This window comes from Crocodylus siamensis, chromosome 2 (assembly GCF_052110815.1).
Source record: "Crocodylus siamensis isolate JL-2025a chromosome 2, ASM5211081v1, whole genome shotgun sequence".
In the NCBI taxonomy this organism is placed as follows: Eukaryota; Metazoa; Chordata; order Crocodylia; family Crocodylidae; genus Crocodylus; species Crocodylus siamensis.
This window is the reverse complement of record NC_143396.1, coordinates 285,927,147-285,946,224: the sequence shown is the minus strand read 5'-3', so window position 1 is coordinate 285,946,224 and position 19,078 is coordinate 285,927,147. Positions and strand designations below refer to the sequence as shown.

General features: G+C 50.0%; 1 long non-coding RNA gene across 1 annotated transcript; it reads right to left on the bottom strand.

Moving 5' to 3' along the window:
• Window positions 1–664: 664 nt before the first annotated feature.
• LOC149872335 (uncharacterized) lies at window positions 665–13,799 on the bottom strand. Its single transcript, XR_016440617.1, has 3 exons — window positions 13,485–13,799; window positions 1,781–1,993; window positions 665–837 (listed from the first exon to the last, which is right to left on the bottom strand). It is a non-coding gene; the product is annotated as an uncharacterized LOC149872335 (long non-coding RNA).
• Window positions 13,800–19,078: the final 5,279 nt, after the last annotated feature.

Genomic DNA, 19,078 nt, shown 5'->3' with positions numbered 1-19,078 from the left:
GCTGTGCCTGTTTGCTCTGGCAGAGAGCTAGGCTCAGGCATTTTTAGGTTAGCTTGGTTTGTAAAGGAGGTAGTAAAAACTAAGCACTGGGCTAGACAGCAACCATGGTGCCATACCATGGCACAAGCATCATCCCAGGAGAGGGGATTCCTCCAGGAAGAGATCCTCAGACCTGCTCTGATTCCAGCCGTGTTTCCCTGTGGCTGGCATAGGGAGGAGAAGGGGCAGAGGCATAACAACCTGTTTCTGGGTCTTGGGTAGCAGTGGCGATTGCAGTAGTGGTAGCAGCTGGGGGGGGGGGCATGCTTGGGGTGGCAGCTCCTATTATGCCCTCTCAAAACTGACATCTGGGGCTAGGGCCCAGTCAACCCCCTCCCCTCCCCTCCCCTCCCCTCCCCTCCCCCCCACACAGAGTTGGCTAGTGGGCAGGGGTAGCTTGTTGTAAATTCTCTATTGAATGATTTTCTAATTTTTTTTTTAAAGATGGTATGTCCCAAGGGATTTTTTTTTTTTTGATTTGGTCAAAACTAATTGTTCTGTCAAGTCATCTCAGATAGCTCATTGTGGGTCATGTTGACCCAACTCAGAAGATGGGGTTTTGTTAACCTGACTCAAGATGTTTCAGGTTGAATCAGCCCCAAATTTTGCATGCCACAGAATCACACTGCCTTATGGGGCAGGGGAAATAGTGCAACCTTCAGTTCTCTCCTGGGGCTTGGACGCTTTGCAACCTCTCTCATCATGCAGAATTCTCTCTCACCAAACTGCGTTGCAGACGAGGGGTGTCACAACAGGCTGGGAGCATTCTGGGAAATCAAGATGGGCAAGCCTCCTTGACTGAAAGCAGATGGCAGGAGTATTAGGTTCCAGTGCGTTCTAGTGGGAAAATGCAGTGTTGGTGGAAACGACCTCCTGGTCTTTTTGTTTATCTTCTTTTTTATTGGTTTCTTTTTGGTATCTGCTTTGTCCTTTAACACCAAGGCCCAAGTTCAGAGCAAGCCAGGGCGATGCTGCCCAGGGCGCACAGCTGCTAGTTACGCTGTTGTATGCTGCACCCACTGGCAATGTCAAGTCATGGTGAGGATAAAACACTGGGGCTGACGGGCCATAAAAACTCTGACCCCAGCCGTTGAATGAACCACAAATCTCTCACATGTACTAGCCATTTAGGGCCCATGACACACACAGCGGCCTTGCTTTCATTTGGTAAAGGGTGACAATACTTAGAAACCATGCCACTCCTCCCCTCCTTTCCCCTGGTGCCAATTCAGTGGTGGGGGGGAGGAGGGAAAGGGCAAAAAGCAGTAGCATTCACCCCCTGGGCTGCAGAGCTGTGGGAAGGCAGGGGCTCCAGGCAGACCCCGCGCTGGTCAGCCGGTGAGCTCAGAGCGCACTGCTCACATGGAGCTCTGCTAAAAGCCTGCACTGACCAGGCTGCAAGCCCAGAGCTCGCTGTGCACATGCAGCACAGCCAGAGTGTATGTGAGGGGGGCTGCACACCCCGCCCTGTTCCTGGATCCACTGCTAGACACATTCATCCTAAAAATACTTGCTTTTTTTTCCTTTGCAACCTGCTCAGTATTTATTAGGATTTAAGACAATGAAAACATACCATACGCCTGACTGTGCTGCATATTTTAATGTGGAAGAAAATCAACCTCTAGCATCACGAGGGAGCTGCTCTACAATATATATGCTACAAAACAATAGATTCTCATCACTGAGTAACCTGATTCCACAAATGTACACCGTGTATTGGGGAGGTTACGCTAAATGTTACCTGCATCATTAGCACTGCAGATGAGAAGTCCTTTCCCCAGATGTTATCTTGGCATTCTGCAGCTTCCAGCCAGGCTGGCCATGACATTGGATGATCCCTCAGGAGTCTATACTTCCCTCTCCTTCATCCGCAGGCTCCTAAACTCAACAACGTGATGGAACAGGCTTTGAAGATGCAGTCACTGAGGCACAGCAATTCCTCACAGCCATGAATCTAAGTAATTGCAAATATTTATTACCAACTTTTTTTCAAATATTAGACTTGCAGCATTTTAATGTGATGGACCAATTTGACTTCCTAGACCTCAATGCTTGCCAAATTACCTGTGTATATCCACCCCCCACTGCAACCCAATAGTTCATTGAAATTACTTTTAAATCATAAAGTCATTCTTCTCCTCCCTCTCCAGCACAGTCCCTACTTATGTATTATATGAGTTTGGGCGTTGGAGATGCACTGATGAAACTGCGATACAATATCAGATCAGTGGCACTTGCCTACAAAGTAGCCTACAGCAGGGGGCTGGACTATTGGATTCAACCCATAAACATGGCACTTCAGTGGTGGGGGCGCTTCTCCCATACCACGATGGGAAGAAGGGGCCGTGACAACGGTGGCTGGGTCCTAACCGGCAGACAGGTCTCTGAGCCTACTTTGGTCATTCCATCTCATAGCTGGAAAAGGTTGTTGACCTACAGTATTGTGTCAAAACCCATTTCCCATCTAGGCAGAAGGCTTATCTTTATGGCCTGGGTCAATGGCCTGCAAACATCTGGGCCTTACTCTGTCTCATCAGCCTTTAGTAGGGTTGCTGGGATGTAAATCAAAATAGAATTCAACCCAATGACTACTCTTCATGTGCAGGCTGTCTCTGTTTTCCTCAGAGCCATTCTTTCCTTTCGGTTTTCATTGCAGTTCTCCTGTAGTGTCCTAAGCTGTTAAATGTCCCTTTAGCTTCTTGAAACCTTGTTCTGCAGAGTGCACTAGCCTCTGGCCATGCTTGTTCTTTGCTTCATTCTGCTGATAATGCAGTAAAAATTAGGGTTATTCCATTTTTCTCCTTGGTTTAGGATTCTTTTCTGTTGAGTTTATTCTGCTCCCTGTCTTTCCCATCCAGGGTCTGTAATTCATAACCCCAGACATCATAAATAACGAAACAATTCATGGCCATACCACTTCCACAGTGATTTCCATTAATTGTTACATGAAGCATGGATGATTCCAGGAAGTGCTCTGTTTTGAAACAACCAATTTTTCCATCATTCAATACTAGCCTTTTGTGTCCGTGTCATTTCAATTTGCTTTGCAAACATATGTGGCATGATGGATGTGTTTAGGAGAGCTACATTCATCTTTAGCTGTTTGGTTGCTAGCCTATTATTAGATCTGGGTGGGTTAGTCTACATGAGATGTATTAATGCGCATTAGCCTGGTTCTGAACTACTCCCATGAGACACGGCAGCAGCCCAACAGATGCAATTCAAATGTTGAAGTGACCGGAGAGAATGATTCAGTTCTGTCAACCAAAATTTCTCTATCTATGTGGGTTGCCCTGACCTAAAGATAATTTCCTGTCTGGAAAATTAAAAAAAAAGAAAACAAGAAAAACCCAAATTGGACAAAAATCAGGTTTGCAAAGCACAGACTTGATTTTATAGAAACCAAGCTATTCCATTAAAATATATATTTAAATTTCCAGACCCTTTAACTTCTTGCACTAGGGCAGCACTCAGACCGAACTCCACATTTAAACTCACTCCAGACATATTAATAAGCAACGTATGGCTACATTGTACACTGTACTTCATCAGTCACAAAGAGAGGGCCTCAAGCCAAGCTCTTTGGAGCCAGATCTGAATTCAGATTTAAGGTTCCCCAGAAGCCTGGAAACATTTGGAGTCAGGACTTGTCCCATGATCTGTGCCATGGGACCAAAGTGATATTATGTATATCTGGCCTGTACAGTTGGGTGGAGGATCGCAATAGGTCCTAGGATCATGTGAGTGGATTTGCATACTGTCTTCAATTTGTTTCTTCCTTTCTCTTTGTGTTGACTGCGAGGTCCCTCATGCTGTTGCTCTTAAGAGATATTATAATACAGCCCACTGAACTCTGACACGTTTCGCCTGGCAGCATTCTTTGCCAAGTATTAATGGATTAGCTCCTGATCTTAGCAGTGACCTAATTTGTAGTGTGATTGATGGGTTTTACTTGTTTCTTTGCGTTCTGCATTTGCACCATGAGCAGGGGAACTGAGCTGCAGAAAACCCTGGAGGTTACAGAGGAATAAAGAAACTGCAATAGCCTAACTAAGGAGGACCAACAGGGGCAACCTCCCTGAGCACTGACATCAGTGATGGGGGGAGCAAAAAAAAGTGGGTACAGTCAAAGCAGCAATCAGAAATCAATGCACCAGGTGCCTGGTTTTGCCCCTCAGCTGCTGGGAAACTGTTGTGTTGTTTCATAGGAAGTTTTCATTAGTCATATTAGAGACCTAATGTTCAGAAGAGCGGTGCTTATCAAGGTGCAGCCTGTGGGCTAGATCCAGCCCACTGGGTTACATCATCCAGCCTGCAGGGTTCCCCACGTGTCCACAAATTTGGCAGCAGGGGAGCGGTAGCAATTAACACTGCCACTGTTTCCCCACCACCAAGTTTCCAAGGTCTGCAGGCTAGATGATGTGGCCTGTGGCAGGGCTGGGGCTGGGACCATGCACCAGGCCAGCCACAGTTGCCAATTCAAGCCCTGGCTGGGCTGGCCCTACGCACTGCACTGAAATCGACAAATCAGCCCTGCATAACTCTTCCAGCCCCTGCGGCCAAAAAGTTTAAAAACAGCACAGTACAGTCTGTAATTGGCCACCACCTTTGCATGCATGTTATTTCAGTGGCTTCAGACAAAGGCACACAAAGAATGATTGGTGTCTCAGGGAGACGTGGGACCTTTACTGTTCACTTCCTGGCCTACTTTTGCATCCTCCATTGTAAAAAAAAAAAAAATAATAATAATAATAATTCTGCAGTTCAGGTTAGAAATAGAAAGAGAGGTGGAACGGTTTCCACCCTGGAGGCAGCTTTCATTATGAAGTCTGCTGATAGTATGGTAAGAGGAATAACAAAAAGGCAACCTAACTCAGAGAGCAGAGCCCACAGAGACTTTTGCACAGACGCTTTTACAGCTAGAGGTCTTTTTCTCTCTGTCTGTGGAGCAGCAAGACAAATGCTTATGCACTACCTCTGCATGTGCTCATCACGCAAATCAGTCTTGTACCTAGGAGCCCTAGTAGATGTTTTGAGATTAAGTCTGTTTGACTGAACTATTGCACCAATGACAAAATATGAAATTTGGCAGCCCCATGGTCCTGCCCTGCTTTGCTAAATGCTAAGCCCCTGCAAGAACACATTCAGAGTCTGTTCTGAGATTGCTGCTCTTTGGAGAAGAGCCTGCGGATGGGAAATTATTTTTAAGCAGGATTTGCTATATTGCATGTTCTCTTGTGCTCATCACGAAGGAACTCTGAGCAGAATAGCACAGCTCAAAGCTATCCCCATGGTACCTGCCAGGCTGTGATAGGGGGCTGTCACAAGGCCAGTCATGATATTGGCCTGCTCACCTGTCTAGGGCAGTCCACCCACTTGACTCTTTTGCCATGCCTTTGTTGGAACTAAAGAGCTGTCCATAGGTGGGAGGCTGCCCATTTAATGTCCCAACGCCAGCGGTGTCATACACAGCTCCAAACCATCCCTACACCATGTCCCATGCCTTGCAGATGGCATCCAACTCCCCTGGCCCTATGGCTGGGCTGCACTCAGCCTCCAGCCTACATCTGGTCTCAGGTGTTCTCAGATGCACCTTGGCCACCTGCCCCTCTCTGGGGCCACAACTCCACTGCCTCACTGGGGCTCCTGGGCCTTATGCCCCTTAGGTCTCATTCTGGGTTTCTGGTCCTTATGGAATCCTTGCCCCTTTGGCCTCAGGTACATGTTGGATCTTGGCCGTTACTCAGATCCCACTCAATGGATCTGGACCCTACCTCAGGCCCCACTCAGTGGACCTGGGCCCTATGGTTTTCTGTTGGGATGTACCCCATGCTCCTCATCCATGTGGGTACGAGTGACGCAGCTCAGAGCAATCTTGGCCAGGTCATGAGTGACTACAGGGCTCTGGGGGATGGACTTAAGGCAGGGGTGGGCAAAATACAGACCACAGACCAGATGCAGCCCACAAGGCCATTCTATCCAGTCTGTGGGACACCTAAAATTTTTTTTTGAAAATTAAAATGTATCTGTCCTTGGTTCCTGTCAAAAATAAACTAGAGGCAGTAGGACCCAGGGGAATCCTCGGTGGGCTCCTGCAGCATCAGAGTCCACCTGGGCCTGCCCCCCCCAGCCGGAAGCCCCGGAAGGGGCTTCTGGCCTGGGACCACGTGGTTGCTCTGGTGCAGGAAGTTCAGGTAAGGAGTGGGGGGGGGAAGGGCAAGGAAGGAGCTGGTGTGAAGTGTGGGGAAAAGTGTCCCCTCCCCAGCTCCATGGCTGGCACTCCCTGCTACAGCTGCTTGCAGCCCACGTGGAGCTGTCCCGAGCAGGCACAGTCAGCCCCATGTGGGCTGTGAGTGGCTGCAGCACGGAGTGCCAGCCACGGGGCAGGGGAGGGGCCACTTTTCCCCTGCACTCAGCACCAGCTTGTAACCCGGCCTCACACCAACTCTGGGCTCGCCTGTCAGGGCTGCACTGCAGTGGCAGCAGCTGCGGCCTCCCCACTTGCCATGTTGGGCAGTGTTTGCTGCTGCTGCCCGCCTGGAGTTCCCACACTGGGCATCCCAGAGGTGGCGGTGGTCCTTGATGCAGAGGGTCTCAAGTCACCCTTCCTTAGTACCAATTTCAGCTTCCAAGGTGTATTGCTCTCTTACATATAGAGCTACACGTCCACCCTTGCCCCCTATGGAATCCCACTTATGTAAAAGGTGTAGCCCTCTCTAGCTACAGTTCAATTGTGGGTAGAGTCCCACCAGGTCTCTGGTATCCCTACGATATCATAGCCCCTGCTGGAAAACAGGAGCTAGGAGCAGCGGGGAGAGGAAGGACACAGGCACACGTGTGTCTTACACACACGTGTGCCCCCTTACCTGACCTGAAGTAGAGGCGAGAGCGGCAGAAGCAAACGGAGCAGCAGCGGGGGCAGCAGCAGCTGATCCCCCTAAGGTAAGTGGGGCAGAGGGACTGACGCAGCTGAGCCGGATCCGGAGGGGAATCCTCCCAGATCCCTCTTAGCTGAGCCGGTAGGGAGCCGCGCTCCCGAGCCACATGAACAGAGTGTGCAAACAGGCGCGGTCTTAAGAGCGCGCCAGCGTTTGTGCTGGAGGGGGAGCAGGAGGGGCCCAGAGGCTGACGCATATTAGTGCAGGCCAGAGGACCCGATCTCAGCTAGAAACTCAGTGACTCCTACGGTGGTGTCGACACGGAGTGCTACCAGGGCCCCTGCCCGGGGGGCTCAGCCTTCCTGGGGCTTCTCTGAGGCCTCCACCCAGACAGAGCCCACAGGGGGCTGGTGTCCCCCAACCCCCTGGCCTGCGGGAGCTTCCCAGCAAGGCCTGGGGGGGCAGGGACTGGAGACCCCCACACCTGTCCTGCAGGTGCCCGCCTTAGGGCCCTGGAGGTGCGGGTGGGGGAGCTCCAGGAGGAGGTTAGCAGGCTGAGGGGAATCAGGGAGGCAGAGAAAGAAATTGACAGCTATTTTCTTTCCCTGCAGGGTTGTACAACCAAGGAGGATGCACCTCAAGATGAGCCCTCCACTGCTAAGTGGCAGATGGTCACCTCCCATGCCAGGGCTTCTCGAGACATGGCGGCACCAGTTTCTACAGTCCGGCTGGAGAACAGGTACGAAGCCCTGGCAGCCCTGGAGGAGGAGGACAGAGAGGACGAAACCGGGGAGGAGGCAACTCCACGCTCACCGCATCCCATGCAAGCTGAAGGAGGCAAGAAGGCCAGGAGGAAGAAGCGTCGCGTGATCGTCATTGGTGACTCCCTCCTGAGAGGTACGGAGGGCCCTATCTGTCGCCGGGACCCCTCGGCACGCGAGGTATACTGCCTACCTGGAGCGAGGATTCGGGACGTGAAAGGGCTGCTCCAGACCGTAATCCAGCCCACCGATTATTACCCCATGGTCCTAGTCCATGTGGGCACTAACGATGCAGCCAGGAGGAGCCCTGATCGCCTGATGGAGGACTACCAAGCTCTGGGGTGCGTGCTGAAGGAGATGGGCACACAGGTGGTTTTCTCTTCTATCCTGCCAGTGAGTGGATGAGGCAGATGGCATGAAACGTGCATCACGGAGACCAACTGGCGGCTACAGGAATGGTGCTTCGAGGCGGGCTTTGGCTTCCTCAGCCACTACTGGCACATCACGACGAGAGACATGCTGGGATGGGATGGGCTCTACCTTTCCCCTAAAGGTAAGCGTGTGTTCTCTTCTAGGTTGGTGGACCTCCTCCGGCGGGCTTTAAACTAGGGTCGTCGGGGGAAGGGGAAGATGAGGGCGGAGAAAACATCAGACTGCCAGACCAAACAGCACCCACAACTACAGCCCAGCCCAGACCAATGAGCAAAGCGAATAAACAGGTAAGAGATAGGGGCCAGGGTAACACTGGGACTAGGGGGTCAGTACACACACCCACAGGAGGCCTCAAATGCCTCTACACAAATGCTCATAGTATGGGCAACAAGCAGGAGGAACTCACCCTCCTGCTGGCTGACACCAGCCTGGACATAGTGGGGATTATGGAAACGTGGTGGGATGCAATGCATGATTCGGCGGTGAATGTCAAGGGCTGTAGGCTGTACAGGAGGGACAGGATAGGAAAGAGGGGTGGGGGCGTGACACTCTATATTAAGGAGGAATACACATCCTCGTTAATTAGCAAGGAGCCGGGGAGGGGCTTTGGGTCAGAGTACAAGGCAGTCGAGGGGAAAGGGACTTAACGGTGGGAGTCTACTACAGACCACCCAACCAGGGGGAAGAGCTTGACCAGGAATTCTTGGGTCAGCTCACAGAGGTAGTGAAGGCTAAGGACGTGGTAGTCATGGGGGACCTGAACTTCCCAGACATCTGCTGGGAGGAGCAGTCAGCCAGGTCTGACCGCTCACGTTGGTTCTTGGCCTCCTTCATAAGCTTTTCTAAGATCTTCCCCAGGATAGAAGTCAGGCTGTAGTTAGCCGGATCCACTCTCCTCCCTTTCTTGAAGATCGGCACCACATTGGCCTTCTCCCAGTCTTCGGGCACTACACCAGAGCGCCAGGAGTTTTCAAAGACCCGTGCCAGGGGCTGGGCTATGACGCTCGCCAGCTCCTTGAGTACCCTGGGGTGCAGGTTGTCAGGGCCAGCTGACTTGAAGGTATCCAGCTTCTCAAGATGTTCCTTCACGAGGTCAGCATTTATGGAGGGTAAAACTAGGGGACTGTGGGCTCAACAATTCAATGGTCAGCTGGGTAGGAAACTGGCTTTGGGGCTGGACCCAGAGGGTACTAATAGATGGATCTGTGTTGACTTGGCGAAAGGTAGCAAGTGGGGTCCCCCAGGGTTTGGTACTTGGACTGGTGCTTTTCAATATCTACATCAATGATCTGGATGTGGGGTGAAAAAACACCCTGGCAAAGTTCACTGATGACACTAAGCTCTGGGGAAGTGTGGCCAGGCCTCAAAGTAGGCTGACTATCCAGGTGGACCTAGTCAGATTAGTTAAATTGGACCAGAGCCAGATGCTGTTCAACACTGAGAAGTGTAAAGTGCTCCATCTGGGGAGGAAAAACCACAACAAACTTACAGACTCGGTGGTGCTATCACATCCTAAAAGATCCTGGGGGTTATAATTGACCACGAAATGAATATGAGCCACCAGTGTGATGCTACAGTTAGGAGAGCAAACAACACGCTGGCACACATCAACTGATGCATCTCAAGCAAAACTAAAGAAGTTATTCTCCCCTTGTACTCGGCCTTGGTGAGGCCGCAGCTGGAGTACTGCGTCCAGTTTTGAGCTCCACAATTCAAAAAGGATGTGGAGAAGCTTGAGAGAGTCCAGAGGAGAGTCACGCGCATGATCAGAGGTCAGGAAAACAGATCTTACGATGACAGGCTGAGAGACATGGGGCTCTTTAGCCTGGAAAAGCGTAGGCTCAGGGGTGATCTGATGGCCACCTATACGTTTATCGGGGTGACCACCAGTATCTGGGGGAATGTTTGTTCACCAGAGCGCCCCAAGGGATGACGAGGTCGAACGGTCACAAACTCCTGCAAGACCGTTTCAGGCTGGACATAAGGAAGAATTTCTTTCCTGTCCGAGCCCCCAAGGTCTGGAACAGCCTGCCAGCGGAGGTGGTTCAAGCACCTACATTGAACACCTTCAAGAGTAAATTGGATGCTTATCTTGCTGGGATCCTATGACCCCAGCTGACTTCCTGCCCTTTGGGCAGGGGGCTGGACTCGATGATCTCCCGAGGTCCCTTCCTGCCCTAATGTCTATGAAATCTATGAAATATGGGACTGTTCAGCCTAGAAAAGGGAAGACTTTGGTTTGGGATTTGGTGGCAGCTTACAAATATATCAGGGGAGAGCATCAGGGCCTAGGTGACCAACTATTCACAAAAGCTCCCCAACGGAAAACCAGGAGCCACAGTCAGACTCCTAGAAGAAGGTTTCAGACTGCATATAAGGAAAGACTTCTTCACGGTTCATGTGACCAGACTCTGCAATAGACTCCCAGCAGCAGTGGTGCAGGCACCTACCCTGGAGATCTTCAAAAGGAGACTGGACACACACCGTGCTGGGGTTACTTGACCCCAGCAGTCTTTCCTGCCCAGAGCAGGGGGCTGGGCCCAATGATCTCACAAGATCCCTTCCAGCTCTAAACTTCTGTGAATCTTCTGTGTGCTCCCCTAGCCTTTCCCCTCCACGGGGTATCTACAAGGCAGCGGGAGCTGAGGCTTTATGGCACCGCATCCTCACAGAAGGAAGAATTTCTTTACTGTCCGAGCCCCCAAGGTCTGGAACAGTCTGCCAGCGGAGGTGGTTCAAGCACCTACATTGAACACCTTCAAGAGCAAATTGCATGCTTATCTTGCTGGGATCCTATGACCCCAGCTGACTTCCTGCCCTTTGAGTGGGGTGCTGGACTCGATGATCTTCCGAGGTCCCTTCCAGCCCTGATGTCTATGAAATCTATGAAACCTTTCACTGGGCAGGCACAGCTGTGGCATTTCTTGGAGACTGCCCCGCCATGGGCAGCCTCACCACACCATCCACCCCAGCAGGGCACAATTTCAGGTCATGCCCGAGGACCAAGAACCTCCTCCATCCCTATAGCTCCTACCCTGAACCTCCAGGTGTTCCAGGAGCTGCAGGCCGACAGATGTGGCTCTTCTGGCTCCCTAGGTGTAACTGCCAGCTCTGCTCCTAGGGCCTGGGCTTATACTGAGGCTGCCCAGCCCTTCTCCGATCTGGTAGCCCCCTTTCAGTCATGTGACCATCTAATTGGGCCAAACTGCACCTGCCCCCTACTCAAAGCCTGCCTGAAACCTCTTAAAGTGACAGGCACAACCCGCGCTCTGCCACACAGGGGCTGATGGCTGGCAAGTGCATTTGGATTGGGCAGAGACTGTTAAGAGCCCCTTGTTACACACATGCTCTTTCCACTACCGTGTGCATAGAGAGAAGGAGTCTTTCTAGCATACCCAGCTGTGAAACCGGTAATCTCAGGTATAGCTCGCTTACCATTAAACAAGCCCACCCCTCCCCTGCCCCCAGTGTATTATACAATGTCTGTTCATGGTACTGGCCATGATGTGTCAGGTCATTTCCAGTTCTTATGGAAAGGGCAGGTCACCATCCCTAGGAGCTGTGAGGATGAGGACAGTGAGACTGGCCTGGTGGCACAAACAGGCAGATTAGGTGCCTCTGCTCAGCTCATTGGAAACAACGTCGTAGAGGTGACTTAACACGTGACCACGGCTGGGGCCCAGAGGATGCTCTTTGCGAGGGACCAGATGGAAGGAGACCAGTGAACGGGTGGCCAGAGTGTGGCACCTAGGTGGCATAGCCAACGTAAAGGGAGTGCATGCGGGTGCACATGCACCTCTTGAAATCGGCCTTGCACCCCCTGGAAGCACCAGCCACGAAACAGGAAGTGTCAGCAATCAGCGGCTGGGGGACCGCCCCCTGTGGTCGGCGATCCGGGGCCCCCTCCAGACTCGGGAGGCACTAGTCGCCCATGCTAGGTGAAACTGTGCAGCAAGAGAGATAGCGGATGATTTGATAAAGGGAGGATGACCAGGGAGGGATGGCGCTTACATCAGGTGGGCTAGGATGGAGACGGAGCCGAGCAAGAGTTCCCGGGGGGAGCGGCTGTCAGAGCTTGGGAGTCAATTGAGCATCTGTGTTTTGGGTGGGTTTAGGCAGGAAGATTTGTGTGCTCTTGGGAGGCCCCAAGAGACTGGTCTCAGCAGGAGACAATGAGAAACATGGTTGTGGGTGGGGGGGACAGAGAAACCGTGACTTGAGAGCTGTTGAGGGGGAAGGGGTGGCAGGATTTGGGTATGGCCTGGATACAAGGAGAAAGGAGTCCAACACAACCCTCAGCTTGGGGGCCTGAAGGTCAGGGAGGAGGCTAATGTTGTCAGGAGAGGGAAGTGGGGAAGGTTTGGGAAGAAAGATAAGGTGTTCTGGTTTGCCCCTGGCTACTGTAAGCTGATAAGACTTCCAAGTGATGGCAGAGAGAGATCAAGAGAGATGGGCACCAAAGAGTGAGACTGCTCAGAGACAGGGCAAAAAAAGGAGAAGCATTAAGAGTCATAGACAAAACCCTTTGGTATTATCCTTGCCCCCATACACCCACTATTCACTCATCCTTAGCACCCTGAGCATCAAAGCTTCTTTCTAGGGCCATAGATATACAAATAGCAGCCTTCCCAATGCTGCTGCTGGAAAGCCATAAATTAAAGGACATTTTGGAGGGTTTGGAGGGGGACATATAATCCCCCATCCCCAGGGATGTGCATTTTAAATACAAAAAGAAAAGTTTTTGGGGTAGGACAGAAAAAAGAAATGACAGAGTTTTGTTAAATGAAGAGGCGCTGTGCCTGGCAGCAGAGATAGGATTTAAGCTCTGAGATGCAAAACTTCTGGTAGTTTATTATGCGTGTGGGTTTTTGTTTTCTTTTAATCCCTTCCTGGTAAGAGCCCGGTGTCTCCGAGAGACGCCTGCTTTACAGCTCAAGGGCTCTTTCCTTCCATGTGTGAGCACATATGGACCATGCCTTTAAAACCCTAGTGTTAAAAGAAAGATCCCATATCCAGGGTAATTAACAATGTGGTTTTCCTCTTTGGGGTCAAAAAGTAATTACAGAGTTGGTTAAAAGAAAGGGAGTATCAAAGGTCTCTTGGTACATGCCTTGGGCAGAACAAGGGAAATCCCACTCGAGGGAGCCCAGGGCCTCGACCATAAAAAGAGGGGAAATGAAACACACCATATAAATACAGCGGATCTAAATATAGCTGCACGAGATATCTGTGATTAAGCCTATAGACAGATACAGACTGCCACCCCCCCAACATACACTTATAATATGAGCAGAGAGAGTCACTTTTTCCAGGGGATTCAAAATGATAGTTAGTTAATTATTAATTGACATGCTAAGACAGTTTAAGATGCTACCTAGATAAGAAGAAATCAGCGCCATGAGATGACAGATGTAATTCCTTCAGTAGAAAATCTGCAGTACAAGGTTTAATAGACTCAGAGTCCTGCACGGATGTTTTTCTTCCCCTTGACATCTTTAGGAATTCCATCTGGATGGAAACTGCGGCAAGCAAGAGCAACGGAGAGATAATTGAGAGGCCTTGGCCAATAGTTCAAAGAGTGCTCCTTAATCTACTTATTTTCCTCTAAAATCTAGCATCACTGTGCACATAATATGTACATTTACAACTCTTCAGAAGCAGAGCTTTTCCGTTTCCAATAGAAGGGATTTTTTTTTAAAGAGTAGCAACACCACCACCTGCCGGTAGACAGAAGTGGTATGTACTTCCAGCCCAGCAGCTCAATTGACTTCCATAGGACTGTAACAGAGCAGGTCAGAGGCTGCCCATTCTACTTGGTGACTGCTTTGGGGGTTTCAATGTCTTTTTTGTTGCTGTGACTCTGCATTGGAATAAAAAAACCCAAAACAAACCCAAACTCTAAAACCCGTTCATGAAAAAAGTGCTGAGGCTTTTAGATCTAAAACGGGCATTTTTTTTTACTCCCGTTTTTGTCGTTGAAATAGAATTTAAGAGGGACTGAAAATGCTCTCCTAGGCACTGCATACTGCAGCTGGAGAGTGGAAGCCCCCAGCCAGCAGAGACTTTGAGCAGATTTCTTCCTCTGCGGTCAGCACATGGCTGTGACACCCTGTGACGAGGCCTGTGTCTCATGCTTCCCACTCCCACCATTACTCCTAAGTGGTAACAGTTCTGATGGAAAGGTCCAACCCTGCCAGTGGCCCACTGTGGGGGGAGATTAATTTGGCCCCACAGAAACGAATGTCTAGTTTGCAGCTTGCTTTAATCCAAAGTAGGACGTGACATTGCAATCCATCCTGTCCACTGAACCAAACAATGGTTAAAAAACAAAAAAATTAATAACTCGACCAGAATGCATGCCCAGTCAGGGCCAAATTCAGATTCTACTGGCCACCTTAATTCTGACTTCTAACTTTTATGCATTTGACTTTGAAAGACCTAGTAAAGTTCGGAGTGGGATAAGGTATCAATACATCTATATGTCAGTACAGCATTAATGGTTTTTACCTAGGGCAATGGCTTTCATCCTTACCCAACCTGCTAGGTATTCAGATCCCTAAAAAATATTTAACAGAGGTGCAGACCTCTTTGACTTGTAAGTGTGGGCATTCGTATACTTTTGAATGATCACAGTCGTCTTTTGCAAACTCTTAGACAGTTTGTGGGCCCCCAGGGTCCACAGACCACAGGTTGAAAACCACGGACCTAGACGATGTAAAGTTGCGAGCAGCCAGGAGGGGGCACGGGAGGAAGAGATTTCTCCAGTGAGGCCAATGTTGCATAAAGAGCAATGAAAACAGAAGAGAGGGAAGAATTTGCAGTGCGGTGTTCGTGTGCAACAAAGACAGTGTTCAAAGGCAAGTGAAAAAGGAAGACTCTGGGACTTTAACTGTTCAAATATCGTATAGGCTGATTTTGAATGAAAGGCCACTTTCTAATGCCTTCCCTCTACTCTGCTTCGACTGTGACTAAATCACCAGAGGGTAAGGAGACAGATATATGTTGGCTATTACAAAAATAGAGGAATTTGCAAGTATAAAATGATCCTTTTTATTCCCTAGTTGCTATGGTGACTGGGTCTCTACAGACACCGGGGTGATTTTAGACGGTTGGTGCCCCGCAGGCTAAGTCTTGTTTCATAGTGGCAAAAAGAGGAGGGGGGAAAAATCCCACTGCAATTGTTGGTTCATGAATCAACACTGTTTTCTCACCCAGAGAAGTAGCCCTCACGGGTCAGGAGCTGAGGGATGCTGGAGGTTAGCCTCAGTCAATCCACAGGAGGAGTGGACAGAGCTGCAGTCTGCCGCTGGACCTGATGATTTCATAGACGTCAGGGCTGGAAGGGACCTTGGAAGATCATCGAGTTTAACCCCCCACCCAAAGGGCAGGAAGTCAGCTGGGTCACAGGATCCCAGCAAGATAAGCATCCAAATTTCTCTTGAAGGCGTTCACAGTAGGTACTTGAACCACCTCCGCTGGCAGGCTGTTCCAGACCTTGGGGGCTCGGATAGTAAAGTTCTTCCTTATGTCCAGCCTGAAACGGTCTCGCAGGAGTTTATAACCATTCGACCTCATCATCCCTTGGGGCGCTCTGGTGAACAAACGTTCCCCCAGATGCTGGTGGTCATCCCAGTAAACGTATAGGTGGCCATCAGATCACCCCTGAGCCTGCGCTTTTCCAGGCTAAAGAGCCCCATGGTTCTCAGCCTGTCATCGTAAGGTCTATTTTCCTGACCTCTGATCATGCGTGTGGCTCTTCTCCGGACTCTCTCAAGCTTCTCCACATCCTTTTTGAATTGTGGAGCTCAAAACTGGACGCAGTACTCCAGCTGTGGCCTCTCTAAGGCCGAGTACAAGGGGAGAATGACGTCCCAGGATTTGCTTGAGAAGCATCTATGGATGCAAGCCAGCGTTTTGCTTGCTTTACTAGCCACAGCATCGCACTGAAGGCTCATGTTCATCTTGTGGTCAATCATGACCCCCAAGTCCCTTTCTTCCATAGTGCTAGCCAGCGTAGCTCTGCTGAGCCTATAAGCATGCTGCTGGTTTTTCTTCCCAAGATGGAGAACCTTGCATTTTTCGGTGTTAAACACCATCAGGTTCTTGTCTACCCATTTCCTGAGCCTGTCCAGGTCAGCCTGGATCGCCCTCCTGTCCTCAGGTGTGGATGCTTTACCCCAGAGTTTGGTGTCATCGGCGAACTTGGCCAGTCCACTTCTGACTTCAGTGTCCACATCATTAATGAAGATGTTGAGCCATATGGGTCCAAGGACAAAGCCTTGGGGGCCCCACTGGTCACAGGGCACCACGAAGACTGATTTCCGTCAACCACCACCCTCTGGGTCCAACCACGGAGCCAGTTTCCCAGCCAGCGGATTGTGGTGGGCCCAAGGCCGCAGTTGGCCAGTTTTGCCAAGAGGTGATCATGGGATACCAGATTGAAGGCTTTTTTGAAGTCAAAATATACAACATCAATCTCTTCTCCCTTGTCCAGGTGATAGGTCACCTGGTCTTAGAAGGAAATGAGATTGGTCAAGCAAGACCTACCCACAACAAACCCGTGCTAGCTATGCCTTAGGATGTTGCCATTGGCCAGTCCATTAAGAATGGCCTCTTTGATAATATTTTCTAAGACCTTCCCCTGGATAGAGGTCAGGCTGATGGGCCTGTAGTTTGAGGGATCCACTTTCCTCCCTTTCCTGAAGATCGGCACCACATTGGCCTTCTTCCAATCTTCAGGCACTTCACCTGAAAGCCAAGGAGCTGTTGAAGATCTGTGTCAGGAGCTGAGCCATGATGCTGGCCAGCTCCTTGAGTACCCTGGGGTACATACTGTCAGGGCCAGCAATCTTGCGAGACCGTTCCAGCCCTAAACTTCTCTGAATATGTGAGATATAAGACTGGTCTCCTGCTAGGCATTCAGAGCTGCTGACCTCCACTAGGTGCTGCCAGAGGCCTTTGTCCTCACAAAAAGGAAGAGGCAGGGTCAGGGCTCCACTGACCCCTACGCAGCAGCCCACTCAACCGCTACGTGTACCAGGAAGGGACATCCCCTTCTGTGACCTGCTGTCTCTCCTCAAGCATGGTTCTTACGCAGGACACTGTCCTTACCTATCAGTGCACATGAAGGGCACAACCCGACTTCTGGTTATCAGCTCTCCCAATTTTATCACAGATCCCACAGTCCTCAGCACCCATGTCTGGGATCCTGTGAGAGTCTTGGCATTTTGAGTGTCTTTCATGGTGGCAAGAGAAAAGTTTGCATGTACTACATGTGCCCAGGGGCTCAGAAACCAGGAAAAATATAGGGGAAAAAAATCAGATTTAAAAACAAAACAAACCCTCAAGATTTCTTACATTTCAGACCTAACTCAGGACTCCTAAGGACTGGTAATTCTGCAACTCATGCCTACAGCATCAAGGGTGACCAGACCAGAAGCAGAGATTGCAAATCTCATTTCTCGGGTGTGAAAGGGCTCATCTATTGCCCATGGTGCCCCATGCAGTCAGATCCAGCACGGCAGCCCGACTACTCGAATCTGTATTACCTCTCCACCCCCTTGAGGCATCAGGAAATTCAAGCTCATGCCCAACAGCCCAGAGGGCTCAATACCCAGTTCAGCATAGACCTTTGTTTGCAGGGTAGGCTGACTGGTGCTTGCTAGCCCTGAAAGGCGAGGCCCAAGGACATCGCTTGGTCTTCTGCAGGGGAGGGGAGCCCAGGCCCACCCACTGTTCAAGGCTCCAGCCCAAGTACCTCGTGTTACAACAGCTCAAGGCTGGTCCTTGCAGCCCCTCGCTGCTTCCTACCTTTACTGCTGGTCAGTCTTTCTGTCTGCACTCCTCCTCCCACAGCAACTCTCAACCTCTGACCCTAATACTTCCTCACCTCCTGCCTCAATTCTGCCTCCACTGTGGCTTGTCACAGCAGCTGTTACTAATCAGCTGCTTGCTCACAGCTGGGGGAGCTAATTTGGTCCTTCATTAATCCCTCCAGGGTTGCTGCTTTATGGGGTACATATATCCTATCTTATTAAGGCACTTAGGCATCCATGCATTTTTGTAAATCCCAGACAAAATTTACCCATGCACCAGCATTAAAACACACAGGGAAATGCTTTTAAGATAAGATCTGTGTCTCCTTCGCTCCCCATCTGTCTTCATATACAAAAGGGGTTGTCATAATGAGGGTGGCAACCAACAGTTCTGTGTGTGCAGGGGACAGGACAAGAAGTAATGGGCTTTAATTACAACAAGGGGTTTTAGATTAGCTATGAGGAAGAAGTATCTAACTCTGGGGATGATTAAGCACTGGAACAGGTTACCTAGAGAGGTTGTGGGATCTTCATCATGGAGGCTTTTAAATGCAAGTTAGACAAGCATTACTTCGGGATGGTTTGGACAGGGATTGTAGGCAAGTAGGGCTGGAAGGGACCTCACAAGGTCATCTAGTTTAGCCCTCTGCTCAAGGCAGGATCATCCCTGGCTAAGCCACCCCAGCCAAGTGTCTGTCTAACTTGCTCTTGACCATTTCCAAGGATGGAGATTCCACGGTTTCTCTAAGTAGCCTTTCCAATGCTTGTCCCCTGCCTTGAGTAGGGGGAAAAACACGATTTCTTGATGTTCTTTCCAACCCCGTGAATCTATGGATCTGCATTAGCAAGCACAAAACTCGCTCCTCTGTACTGAGCTGGTTAACTGTATAAAGGAGAACCACTGCAGACATAACCACCAACTTAAGTATACAGCACACGTCATTGCGCTCATTCTCAGAAATACGTCCTGCTGCATGTATACCCATTCTCTCTTAATTATTAGTCTAGCCTGAATGCATTCAGCAACCTGTAATTCTATGATATAGTTATAGACATTGTGCAATTCAAGTGGTTGAAAGGATCTGAGATGAGGAAAGAGGGTCAATTCAGGCTAAACGATTCATGATTTCTCTTTTTTCATCTGGCAAGAGAG